Raw genomic sequence first — 13,359 nt, 5'->3', positions numbered from 1 at the left:
AAGAACCCAGTTCCTTCCTGCTTAAGTCATTACTGGAATTACCTTATGGATAAAGCTGATATTTTAAATAAATGCTTAAAAACAAATGTCTTCAAATCTTAAATTTATAAAGAACTTTGAAGATTCTTTAACTCTTTGGATGTCCTACCACTTTATTTGATCAAATTATCAATATAAATAGTTGCCTCTATAAGTATGCTTCTTAGTGTTCAAATGTATTATTATCCTCTTGTAGTTTTCATTATTTGTTGAATATCTTTGAAGAAGAAATGCCATCATCCTTAAAATTATGCTTGTAAGTTTGAAAATAAAATATTGACTTGATAAAGTAGTTTTATTGCAGATCTCTCTTAACCTTTCAATGCTTCTCACTATTTTTATTTTCCTTGATAGTTGCAAACATCTAAATGGAACTTTATTTCAACTAAGATATCAACAGAACATTAGTAGCACTTTTGTCCCAGAACTTCAGAAAGAAAAAGCTATCAAAACACTTTGTATACTATTGTACTTTTAGTGTATTTGATGGTTTCTCTTGTAGGTCTAGTTCAAGGCAGAACTATGTGTGACTATGCAGTAAAAAAGTATAGCATTAGGATTCATCTTAAGTTTTGTGCTCTCTTGGTCTGAAGTAAACATAAATACCATGTAAAAATAACACTCTGCAAGAATTACAGATTGTTCAAAGCTTTGACACTTAAGTGGATTAGATGCTAGAATTTGAGGAGAAAGTCACTCTTTCTATGGTGACCCTGGTAATTGTATTTCACAGATGTGACAGCTAAAAACAAAAGCCCTTTTTGTTAGAGGAGTTGTTACCTGTAAGACTTGAGTATCTTCTAAATCAGGTCAGTGGTTATTTAGACTTACCTGTTTAAATGATAGAGATCATAAAATAAAATAAGGCTTGAGGTTTTTTTAGAAGAAATAATGTTACTTTAGGGAGCAAAATGCTCTATTAACAACTTTGAATGCTCAAGTGGGGAAAAAAAAAAAGTATAGGAAATATGTTGGTATGCCATCTGTCTGTACCCTTCCCTCTCACACCTCCCCTAAGCAGAAATATGGGTATCTATTTTGGTCAAACTTTGGACTGCTCTTTCTCTTAGGAAAACTCTTTTTTTTTTTCTTTTTTCCCTGAAATCAATATGAGAAGTAACTAGTAGTTAACTAGCACACATGTTGTATTAAAGTTTACACACAAACTTTTTTTTTTAAAAGATGTTTAATTCTTTATCTTCTGGACTACATACACACCTCTTCTAATACTAGCAGGAATATTGTAGCATGTCCAAGGTAGGAGGGCTACTCTCTTCTTTGTTCAGTTTTATATCTCCATGGAGATTGTTTACACCCTGAAGATTTCCAAAATGCTGTGTGAGTTTTCAGTCATTCAAAGGGTAAGGAAATGGATATGACTGATTCTTCTACATGTCCTTGATCTGCAGTTTGCACAAGTATATTGCAGAGACATAAGCAAGGTAAAAAGTGACTGTTAGTGCTTATCAGAAGACCTTGATTGATAAAGGTAAATCATGTGAGGATGCATTGCAAGAATAAAAAATGTTCAGATATTGTTAATGTCTGCTGTAAAAGAGCTAACATCTGATTCCTGAATAAAATGTATGCTTCTAACTAGATGGTACTCTTTGTCCCATCTTTCGTGGCCTAGAAGAAATCATTCTGTAGTCATTGTATTAACGCTTGATTTATTTCAGCTTTTGCTGGGATGTGTTACTTGTATACAATTTCTATGTAATGTCAAGGTCTGGGGCACTTCATGTTTTTACCCATATTTTCCATTTAGTTACAGTTGGTATAATGGTACAGCCAAATATGAAGTGTAATTATTTGACATAGCATTCTTCTGACCATATGAGGACCTACACAGCATAGGCTCCCTTTGTTGCTGGAGGAGGGAAATTGGTACTTCTGCAAAACAGCTCATTTCTTCCTAAAATAAATGGCAAAAACAGGTAAGATGAAACATGTTGAAAGTGCCTATATCTACTCGTACACAATCTTTATACTTTAAGCACAGAAAGAGAGGGGAAGTAAACCTCTTTTTTTCTCTCTCCTGAGAATTCTTGAACAGTCAAAACTTTCACAATGCAGAAGATCCAACTATGGCTCCACTAGCTTAAGATGGCTAAGACAATTTTTAAAGAACATTCAAGTGTGATGTTGTTAGCTAGAAGGCTGCATCTACAAAGGGACTTCTGGAGTACATACAACATAAACTATGAATGTGTGAGAAGTACTTACATGAATAATTCATGTTTGATAGTGAAGCATAGTTTCAGACCATGGCTCAGCTGGCAATCTGTTTCACTGGGCATTGCCCAAACCTTTCTAATATTCTCTATCTATTTCAGTAAAAGCGAAAGAAGAAGTATAGAAGAAAATAAATAAGTTATTTCCTTTTCATGAAGTTTGATCCAATTTTGCAAGAAAATCTTAGTGTGGACCAAACATTTGTACATAGGGCTCTTGCACATGTCAAACCCCAATGCAGGCAACATCAGTGCATGATGCAGTAAATATTTGCACTTGGGTCTATTTGCTAGTAAAAGACCAGACTGAACAGAAAAAGATGTTTCTTTTGTTATTTAATTTCAAACTAGTAATTTGAAACTTTAATTTCTTGAGCAATTGTGCCTGTGCTAAATTCTACTTGTTTTCTACTCATGTGATTTGAAGATTTTCTCATTTTGGTCTCTAAGTATTTAATTACTTGAACACAGAAAGCAAGGGAAACTATCTTGCTGCCTCTGTAGGAAGGATGTTTTGCAATGTGATTACAGATTCAGCTTCCTATTTCTGCTGTCAGGCATAAATGTAACCCCTAGGCAGCTATGCTTTTGAGAGGAAATCTCTAAAATAGCTTAACCAGCTTCTCCTCCATTTCATTTGCTTTGTTAATCTCTCTAACAAATATCTTCATTTAAATTGCTTCACCTGTAGAACCAGAAAGACGATTTTATCTTTTCTTACTTTCTCCTCAGTTTCCCTGGAAAAAAAAAAGGAAAAGAGAATATTGAAAACAACTAAGACAGTTACCTCCATCATTCTACTTCACAAAACACAGGTGCCAGAACAACAGCAATAGCAATATTGGAAAAATACTACAATGAGATATCTGGGAGTAGAATCAGCTTTAATTTTTCAGGCTTGTGCTCAGAAAATTTTTATGTTCATTTTAATTCTCTGCAATTCTTGAGGCATTTGACTTGTGTTCTGAAATTGCATTTTTCTTCATATTCTTTTTGTTATGCTTTCTCATAAATTCTTCAGTGGCCAGAAAAATTTGGATGCATAGCGGAATAGTTTGTACTTGTTAAATTCAGTGCATAATTGGTATGACCCTTTCTGTATGCTTTTTATTGTAACTTAAACATAGTGTTTTGTGAGCAAATCCTAATACCTGAACTTCCTGGGAGTGTAAAATCTGCATTCTTCTCTAGATCGTATCTTAGCTCCAGTATCATAGAAACAAAGGAATTTATTATATAAGCTTTGGTGATGCAAACATCTGCTCTGTTAAACTTCCACTGTAGAAAATGGATCTCTGCTAGGTCGAGTTGCTTTGGAATAGTTTACAGGTCCAAGGAACAGATAGCAGCACATGCATATGGTATGCTGTGACTTGCTTCTCTGTACTTAACTTAAAACTGAGCACAGTTAAAAATAAATTAAGTTGTTCATCTGAAGGGAAAGGGAAACAAGTCAAATTCAGTTCAGGTTTACTACATGGTTACATTGGTGTGAGAAGTGAATTTATTTGAATGTCAGCTAATGTTTATGCTGCCTTTTGCAAGGTCTGCAGAGTGAACATTACCACCTAGTGGTTAACAGTAGTGAATGGGAGAAGAGAGTTGCATGCTACTGCATGTAGGACAGTTATTTGCTTTTAAAAGTGTGCCCACCATGTGCAGAGGCTTAAATATCTGAAAGCAGAGACTTCTTGGGTATCTGTTTGGTTTAATCCCCAAGTATTGCATCATTCTCAGTAAATATCTTCAAGAAAACACACAACAAAGGAAAAGTAGACTCTCAGTTATCAGAAATCCATTCACCTCAGATTAAGTGCAATAGCAAAACTAATACCATGCAACAGATGTGTAGGGCTGCTAAGTAGGCTGCACTAAAGGTTAAAGGGATGCAACAGTGCTTTGCCTGGTGAGACCAGACACCACCTCTGCTGAGGGGCTGGCTGAGCTTAACTTGACTAATAGAAGCACCGGAACTGAATTTTTCATTTGTTCTATGCCAAAATGTTGGTTAAAACCAGCAATTACCTTTTAGCTTGTTAGAGTGAAACCATTTATTCACGTTTTTAAGCAGGTATTTATTTTTTAAAAAAGTCTTTAAGAAGTTTAATTTCTCTTATTCTGATGATAAGAGTATCATCATATTACCAAATCACAGAATTATATGATATATCAGCTCATTCAAATGGCAAAGAACTAAGTGAGTTTTGAATCTCTGATATAGATCATGTATTTGTGGTCAAATTTAAGTTTTCCATGTATGCCTAAGGTCCTGGGGGAAAAGAAAATAGTAACTTGTTTGCACTTCATTTGAAAACTTAGTGATGCAAATGCATTGGTATTTCTCTTAGTATTGTTCATGTTCCTTGTCATCAATCCAAGTTCTGAAAGAGGGAAAAGCAGTGTATGAAGAAAATTTTTAAAGGGGACATTTTTTTCTTTGTTTTATTTGTGTATGAGGAAACTTTTGGTATTAAGTTATTTGAAAAAATGTTCAAGAATTAATCCAGAAAGTTAGATGAAAACTTTCAGTTCTGGGACAGGAGTTTCTCTAAGTTCTTATATACACAGAATCACAGAATCTCAAGGATTGGAAAGGACCTGGAAAGATCATCTAGTCCAACCCCCCTGCCAGAGCAGGACTTCCTAGAGTAGGTCACACAGGAACTCATCCAGGTGGATTTTGAGTGTCTCCAGAGGAGACTCAACAACCCATCTGGGCAGCCCATTCCAGTGCTCCAACATCCTTGCAGTGAAAAAATTCTTCCTTATATTTCTTTGGAATCTCTTATATTCCAGCTAGTACCCATTGCCCTTTGCCCTGTCTTTGGCCATCATTGAGAATAGCCTGGCTTCATCCTTCTGACACCCATCTTTTATGCATTCACTGCACATACTACTGTTAATGTGACAATTTTTGGAGATATGTGATTTTCAGGGATCACTGAAACTTTGACTAAGGCTGACTTGAGCAGGCAGAAGCCTGAAGAGTAGATTGTATGCTTCTTTGTCTTAGAAGACAAGGATCACCCAATGTTAACTTATCTTCCTGTTGCTGCCACTGGATTTTGTTTACATCCCAAAAGTCTGGAGTCACCGGGAGCCCCAGTAAGTAACTTAGTAAGTACAGGCAGGCAAGAGGACCAAGCTAGAAGCTGAAGTGGAAAAGCTTTCTGTTATCAAATGTGAACAGTGGATCAGAAACTGAGATAAAAATACCTGTATTTTATGTCTGTGTGTGTGTGTGCTTAAACCAGGAAGAGTAAGACTTTAGATTGTCATTGATTCAAGACCAGAAAATGAAGCAAAATATTCACTATGAATATTGAAAAAAAGTCCTACTTATGAAGTTATGTATTTCCATGTTAGTTAGTGTAGTCTTCAGAACATCTTATTCTCTGCTCATGGGCTTTATTTTCTCATGGACCAATTTTAAACCTTTTGCATACTACAAATGCTCTAAACAGTAAATGAGACTTTTCTACAATACAAATATAACCATTTCCTCTTAAAGATCTTAGATCTACACAAACATTTTTCCAGATATGCATTAGGATAATACAAAAGACAAATATCTTGAGTTTTGACAATGAGATCTGAAGCAATTGTTTTTCTGTGGTAAAACAAAACTTAGAGTGACTACAAGTACCCAAGGGAGTTGGTAAGTATATAAAAGGATTATAAAGTTGCTTTATTAGAAGAGCTGATACAACATCTTGTCTTGTTAGATAGTTAAATCACTTAGAACTAATCTCAAATGTGCTTTGTAGTGAATAGAACTGAACAAATGAAATCCAGTAGCTTGCCAATGAGGCTCTGTAGCAACTGATGTCAAGTTTTCCTTTGCAGATGGTGTTAGTTGTACAAAGTTCCACTTCTAAAGAAAGCATTGGATTACAAACTTGAGATCACTGTCTGTTCTGTGTGAAACAGGGGAGATGAAGTTGCTTCTTGAGGGCAGTGTCATGGTGGAGGTAGATAGATGGGAAAAAAGCAATGGGACAAAGTTAATAATTTATTTTATTTTTAGTCAAACTATATAGTGTTTAAATACTCATTTTCTTCATGTGCTGTCAACCCCTTTGTGTTGTTCATGCTCCCTGCTCCCAAAGGGAGGAGACCCGCGAGAGTAGTTTAGAAACAAGGTAATTTTCCTTCTGCATTCATCTGAATGTCTGAAGTCAAAAGGCTGGCTACATGTTGCGGCAAGCTAAGGGTCTTTGGAAAACTTCAGTATTTTTCAAACTCACTTATTTGTAGAGATAAAAAACATAAAAGTAAGTATATGACAGCATATTGATTGCTACATAAACTGTGTTAAGGGAGTCCAGAAGCTAAGTTTTTATCTATAGGAGAGAAGGATGAGAAAAACCTGTTTAAAGAGCAAATTATTTTAGGCGAAGATTAAATGAAACTCTGATGAACCCACCATTTACTCAGGCATTGACAATATAGTTCTGACTAGCCATTTAATACAAACCTCTCTTCAAAAAATTGCCAAAGCTTTATTACTTTAACATTTCTCAGTGAGCGAGGAAAGTATTGCTGTAACTGCTGAAGAGATAACTAGAAGCCTATGAATAACCTCATTACTGAAGAAAAGACTTCTTGAATGTATGAGCCATAAACCATTAATCAGAGGACACTTTTGTTTTTCCTGATAGCAAATGTTTTTATATAAATGGCTACAGCAAGGGCAAATAGGTAGCAGCAGCTGTAGAAAAATCCAATGTTTAAGGTGATGGAGTGCATAGTACAAGGCTTCTTGTATTGAGATGGGCAATGTATTTTAAGTATTTTCTTGTTATTAGGTGAATAATTAAGTACCTGTAGAAATGCTTTCTTCAGCAGTGACTAAGAATATGATGTTCTATACACGAGAAAATAATGAAACTGTTTCTGATATAGACACACCTTGTCTTTAGATGCAGATGCATCTTAACTTCAAGGGTTACACATCAAGGCTGGCATTTCCTAAAATTTCCTAAAATACTTCAGGATCTTCACATTGATTTCCTTGTTATTCAGTGCTTTCTTTCCCTATCCTTCATTAACAGTTCTTGGCCTAGGCAATTACAAATTCTGTCATCTTAGGAAATACTATTTCATACTTATATTCAACAGTTTGAAATTAAACAGGTTTTTTTTTACTAATTTGGTTTTAAAACGGTTCAGGGTTCTGGAGGTAGGGATGAATTTATAGAAGAAGATATAGGAAAAAAAATAGTCACTAGATGCAGTGAACTTTGTAGGCCTCAACTTTAATAATAATCTTTGAGTGGAAGTTTATCATGGGCCAGTCATTAAGGGAAATCTCTATGGAGATGTCCATTTACATGAATATAGGAGTCACTAATAACCTTATTAATTGGAATGGAAAAAGACATATTAGCAGGGAGTGTTTATTAGGACATTGCCTTCCTTCTGTAATACCTTTTATGGTCTTCTACTTCAAAGAGATTATTTGAGTGAATAATCAAAGATTTTTCTTGATTTGTTTTCAAAAATACTATGGACTATGTGCCAGTAAGTGCAACTCAGGGTTACATCATTAACAAAAAAATCCCTTTAATCAACTGTTACGATAACCTAAGTGTTACACAAATCTTCAAGGGGAAAATATTTGATTTATTTTTATCTGTTCAGCATGTAAAAATCTAATCTTGGTACCTCAGAGTATTTTCCTTAAGTCAAATCAGATTTTACCTATGCAAAAACACACACTTGCATGCATGCACACACACAGAGAATCTTTACTGAAAGGAAGTAAGATATAAGCATGGAAACAGGAAGTGTATGAATTTACTTATAGAGTAAAAATTCAGCAAAGTAAATCTTGTCTTAGTCATCTGAAAGTCCTTTTCTAAATTGTCCTTTGCAATGCAAGATTACTTCTTTTGCAAAATTGAAGTTGGTTTTGCAAAAGAAGAACACATCACATTTTTTAGGATGCAAAACTATGATTATAGTACCATTTGATTGAAATTCCTTGCAAAATCTTTTATACTTTTTTTTCTTTTGTATGACTTCTGTCTGAAGACGGCTGTATTTTATAATGGGACTCTGACCAAATACTTTAACCAATCAATTATGATGCCTGCTGTGGCCTTCATTGATGCAATAAATGTATTGTTGTTATCAGTAACATGACTAAAAACTGAGGCAGTGGCATGTCTTCCCTATAGCTGATTAAAAGTCACTGTTCTTGGTTGAGTAACCCCATGAATTCCATTAGGTAGTAGCTTCTGGAGAGTAAAGCAAGCAGGATCTAGCTCTCAGAGATCTGTGGATGTGCAGCTTGGGCTCTTTCCAATGTTATCTCTGTCTTCCTTTCAATTAAATAAAATTACAGCCTTTTGAACGCCAATGTGTGCTTGCAGCTTTGTTAACCCACTTTCTTGAATCTCAGTGAAGCATTCTTGCATAAATAAAACAGTATTATAAAATAAATGCCGCACAAGATGTATTTTATGAAACTAAATATGGGATAACAAATTGCACTGGATCATTGGCCATATATAGCTTTTTCTCAAGTACCAATAAAAGAGAATAATATATCTGAGATTTTTTGCTAATAGCCTTGCCAGAAACAGCATGATGAGAAAGGTAAGATTGCATACAAAACAGAAAAACTTAGAGAAATTTGGGGCATAGGTTTCATTCTTCCTGCCATTAGTTTTCAGGCCGACTTCATTTTCTGAGGACAGGGGCTGTCAGATCCATTTGATACTACTGGAATTGATAGTATCAATTTTTGCAGATTTAGTGTAGCCATTAAAGAAATCCACCACCTGATATGAATCCCACCTTCTGCTGAGCTGTGTTAAGGGACTATGAGTATGCAAAACCATGACAGCTCAAGGTCAGTGGGATAGTTGAGGTCATAATTATCTGGATGAACCCACTGGATTATGAATGAAGTGACGTAGAGTTGTTTTGTAATCACGTGGCACAGATTAGCCAATGTAGTGTCAAAAAAGAACTGAGCAGTAACTTTTAAAATTGTTGTAATTGCTTCCAAAATAGTCTTTTCCAGAGCTTTAAGCATGCCCTTAGAGCATAGTTTTAGCTTCCACACCTCTTTTTTTTTTTTTTTTTAAGCCTTTGTCATTATAGGAGTCAATCTGTGTTTATAAAAATGGTATTTCCTTGTACAATCACATGGCCTGGTACAGCACTTGCCTGGTGCCAACCTATTATATTGTCACCAAGACACAGTATGCATCCATGCTTGTGAAGATGAACTTTCTAGCCTGAATGCCTTGCTTAATTGAATTAAATGTGCATCATATATTTGCTGTATCTACAACAAGAAGAGAACAATAAGGCCTTATTATATAGATATAGGTTAAGAACCTTTGCACATGGTAGCATAAACTGTTTAAAGAAATATTTAAATATTGGCAAAACTGAAATTACCGTATATGCTGCATTTTCCAGTCTATCATTGTGATTTATGTCAATACATTAAAAAGCCTCCATGCTTGAAACTCTCAGCTGCTTGAATGAAAGAAAAATAAAAGTATGTGACAGACAAAATTAATGAAGATATTTTTATAGTAGAATAGATCAAAGATTGTAGGCCAGGGGTTTTACAAACTCCAGTGAAGGTTTTTGTCATACACATGGTAATTCCAAAAAATTATGTTGTGTGGAAGCAAATAGAACTTGGACAATGTTAAAGAAAATACATATTTAGACCTCGGGTAGAAGGAAAATAATCTGCCTTTAAGTAGATACAATAGATTTTGTTCTTAATGATATTTATCATGTGTTCTTCCGTGATCCTCATGAGTATTGGCAGTTAGTCAAGTTACCTAGAAATGTACAGTTGGTTTATGTCCTAATTACATCCCATAGATTAAAGAAATAGTGCAGAATGAGTTGCTTAGTTGTGCTATTTGATAATTTCAGCACACTGGATAACGTGGTTGAAATTCATGTCTCTGAGAACAGTGTATTTAGCTATATAAAGCCAGTTTATGTTCATGAAGGTTAAAGAATACTTGAAGAAGCAGATCTACAAGGTGTAGAGTAATTGCTTAATGGAGAGTGTAGTGTACTTTGATAGAGACTTGCATTAGTGAAGGGAGAAATGAGTTTTTTATGGAAGTAAATAGTATCTTCTTGTATTGTACAAGTTAGGCATTTCATGGTGTGTGAATTATTTGAACCTTCAGGAGAAGGGCAGCAACATCAAGTCTAGGAAACTTCATATGGAATACAGTTTTAGGTAGCTCTGGGTTTTGGGGGTTTTTTTGAGAATCCAAATATGTTGACTTTTTCACACTTAAAACTGATTTTTAGGTTCTGAACTTGATTAAGACTTTCTTGTTTGTATGTAATATGACTCATTCTTGGGACTGATGTTTGTGTTTGATACCAACATCTCAAAAGATATATTTCTTCTGTACAAAACCAATCAAATATAACTACTAGCATTCATAAATAGTTTACTACTTATTCTTCTTTTGACTAAATATAAGTCCACAGATATGAAGGTAAATTACTGAATTATTCTCACCGACTTAATTTTGTAATACTTGGGGCATTTAGGAAACAGTTAGGTTAGTCCTTTCCATGTAAGTGGAGACTGGGAACTAAGAGAACCGAATACCTTCACTGATTGAGTGTGTAGGTGGAGTTAAACACTGAGCTGGAGGGTATTTGGCATTTATTTCACACCAACTTGTTTTGTTGAGTTGAAGAAAGCAACTAGAGATATGCAGGTGTTTAAATCAACATAGTTTTAGGTGAAGGGCAAATAACTACATCTTGACAGAGTTATCTGGAGTGTACTGCTGATGATACCAACTGAGGTCCTTTCGCTTCTTTTAAAGTGACTTCTGTGCAATTCTAATCTAAAGATCAGAAATGCTTTTTGTCTCTTTACTCTTGTCACTCTTCAAAGCTCATTGGCAATTCTGATGATGAGGTCTCTGGGAGAACTTATAACATATTAGGAGTATCCACTTTAAGTATGTGGAGGAAAAGGCCTCTAAAGCCTTGATCATTAACTTGATTTTATTTGTAACTTAAATAGGACTCCAATAACTTATTCTCTGAACAAGAAATCCTCAAGCACTGTGTTTCTTATTCAGTAACAGGTACCTCTTCTCCACACACCTCCCTCTGACCTCCAAAAGTTTGTAAAAGTAGTTTAAACACCTAATAGAGGTATGCAGTATTGCAGGTATGATTGAAAGGAAAATCAGATTAATTTATTGAACATACACTTTTTATCAACAATAATATAAATTTAGGAACAAAATACTCAACATCAAGGAGATTTGGAAAGATGGAATCCTACTTAATCCAACGGGCTATCAATAAAGTGCTCTTATCTGTATTCTTGTTTAGCTGACTCTTCTTTCTTATTAGAGTTTTATGAAACTTCTTTTAGATAGTAAATTTATTGAAGATGAATTCTGTTAACACTGAGCTTGTTAAGATTTTCAGTGAAGAATTCAGGCCCCAAAAAAGGGAGAGGAAGAGAGAAGTACTGAAAATCTGTTACAAAAGGGTCATAGTAAGCCTCATCAATATGATTGTTTACTACATTTTTCCCCACTGGGATATTTTCTTATTCACTGTTCACACTGGAGAGCATTTATTTAATGATGACTCCTACTATTTGAAAAACTAGCCCAGTGCCATATTTATCACAGCCTATTCAAACTCTGTTTTGGAAACTTCCCCTGAAATTTACTGGCCACAAACGTGGACAGAGCAGCTCCACCTTCCTGCAGGGTGAAACGAAGTACTGCTTCAATGTAAAGATAAGGGCCTGAAATGAACAAGTTTACATCAAAAGTGCTGCTGAATTTGAGTGTCTGCTTGAGGATGCCTTTTTGAGTTTTATTACCACAAAATAACACATGTCATGTTCACAATATAGCTGTTATTGACTTTCAGTACCCTAAATAAGAATTTTATTTCAGACTGAGAAAAAAACAAAAAAAAAGAAATCCCCTCAAACAAACCTGTTCTTCCTGCCTTAAACTCCTTGTCTTTTGGTGAGTAAGAATCCTAATTTTAGTTCTTAACTCTCTGCCCAGTCTCTTCAAAAGGCTAAAGAAGGACTATATAACTAAATGTAGGCATTTTCAATGTGAAAGCTTACATCCAACTAGTACCACTGAGCTCTTTTGTGTGGTCAAAAGAAATAAACAAACAACTAGGATGCAACTGTGATCTCCCACAGATGGTATCTAAAATATAGCAATAGAATTGTGTTTAACTCCTGCCTCTGAAATAAGGGTGAGTCATCCACAGATGGACGTCTAAAGCTAGGTGAAATTAATCCCTCCTTCTGTATCTCACCCAACTGGCTCCTTACTCAGCCACCTGTGCCATGCTTTGTCTCCTTGGCTAGCCAGAGCTGGCTTTGACATCAACATGTCTTCAATTCTTTTTCTCCATCTGTCTGCTTTGTCATCTCTCATGCCCTTTAATAAAGACATTCTCTTTTCGATGCCTTGAGGGTTCAGAAGTGGCAGACTAGTCAAGAACATAAAATAGTATTTATCTTCCAAATCTGTGACAATCATAGGGAAAATCCAGCTCATCTCTTGTGTTCTGCTCACTGTGCTACAAGATAGTGATGGGTGTAAAAAGGTCAGCCTACAGCTTCCTCAGAGAGCTGGAGCTTGTCTATTTCTGCAGTAAGGGATAGTGAGGAATACTGAAGTTCAGTGCACTCTTCTATAATTGGATTTAACTACTAGTCGCTTTCACGTAAGATGCTATGCTATTAGATGTTCCGATATTTCTGACTCAAACCACATATGTATATGTATATGTATATGTATATGTATATGTATATGTATATGTATATGTATATTTACTTTATATTTTTGCTTTATTTTGTTTTGGGTGGCTGAAAAAGAAATACTTTGATTCACCTCAGGAAAAATATATGTTTTTTAAAAGTCTTGACATTTGAAGTCGTCTATCATAGAATCACAGAATGGCAGGGTTGGAAGGGGCCTTTAGAGATCATCTAGTCCAATTCCCCTGCAGAAGCAGGTCAACCTAGATCAGGTCGCTATTAGGTAATATAAAGATAATGGAAATGCATCTTCTATTA

This window comes from Colius striatus, chromosome 1 (genome assembly GCF_028858725.1).
Source record: "Colius striatus isolate bColStr4 chromosome 1, bColStr4.1.hap1, whole genome shotgun sequence".
NCBI classification, from domain to species: Eukaryota; Metazoa; Chordata; class Aves; order Coliiformes; family Coliidae; genus Colius; species Colius striatus.
Note: the sequence above shows the minus strand (reverse complement) of the source record.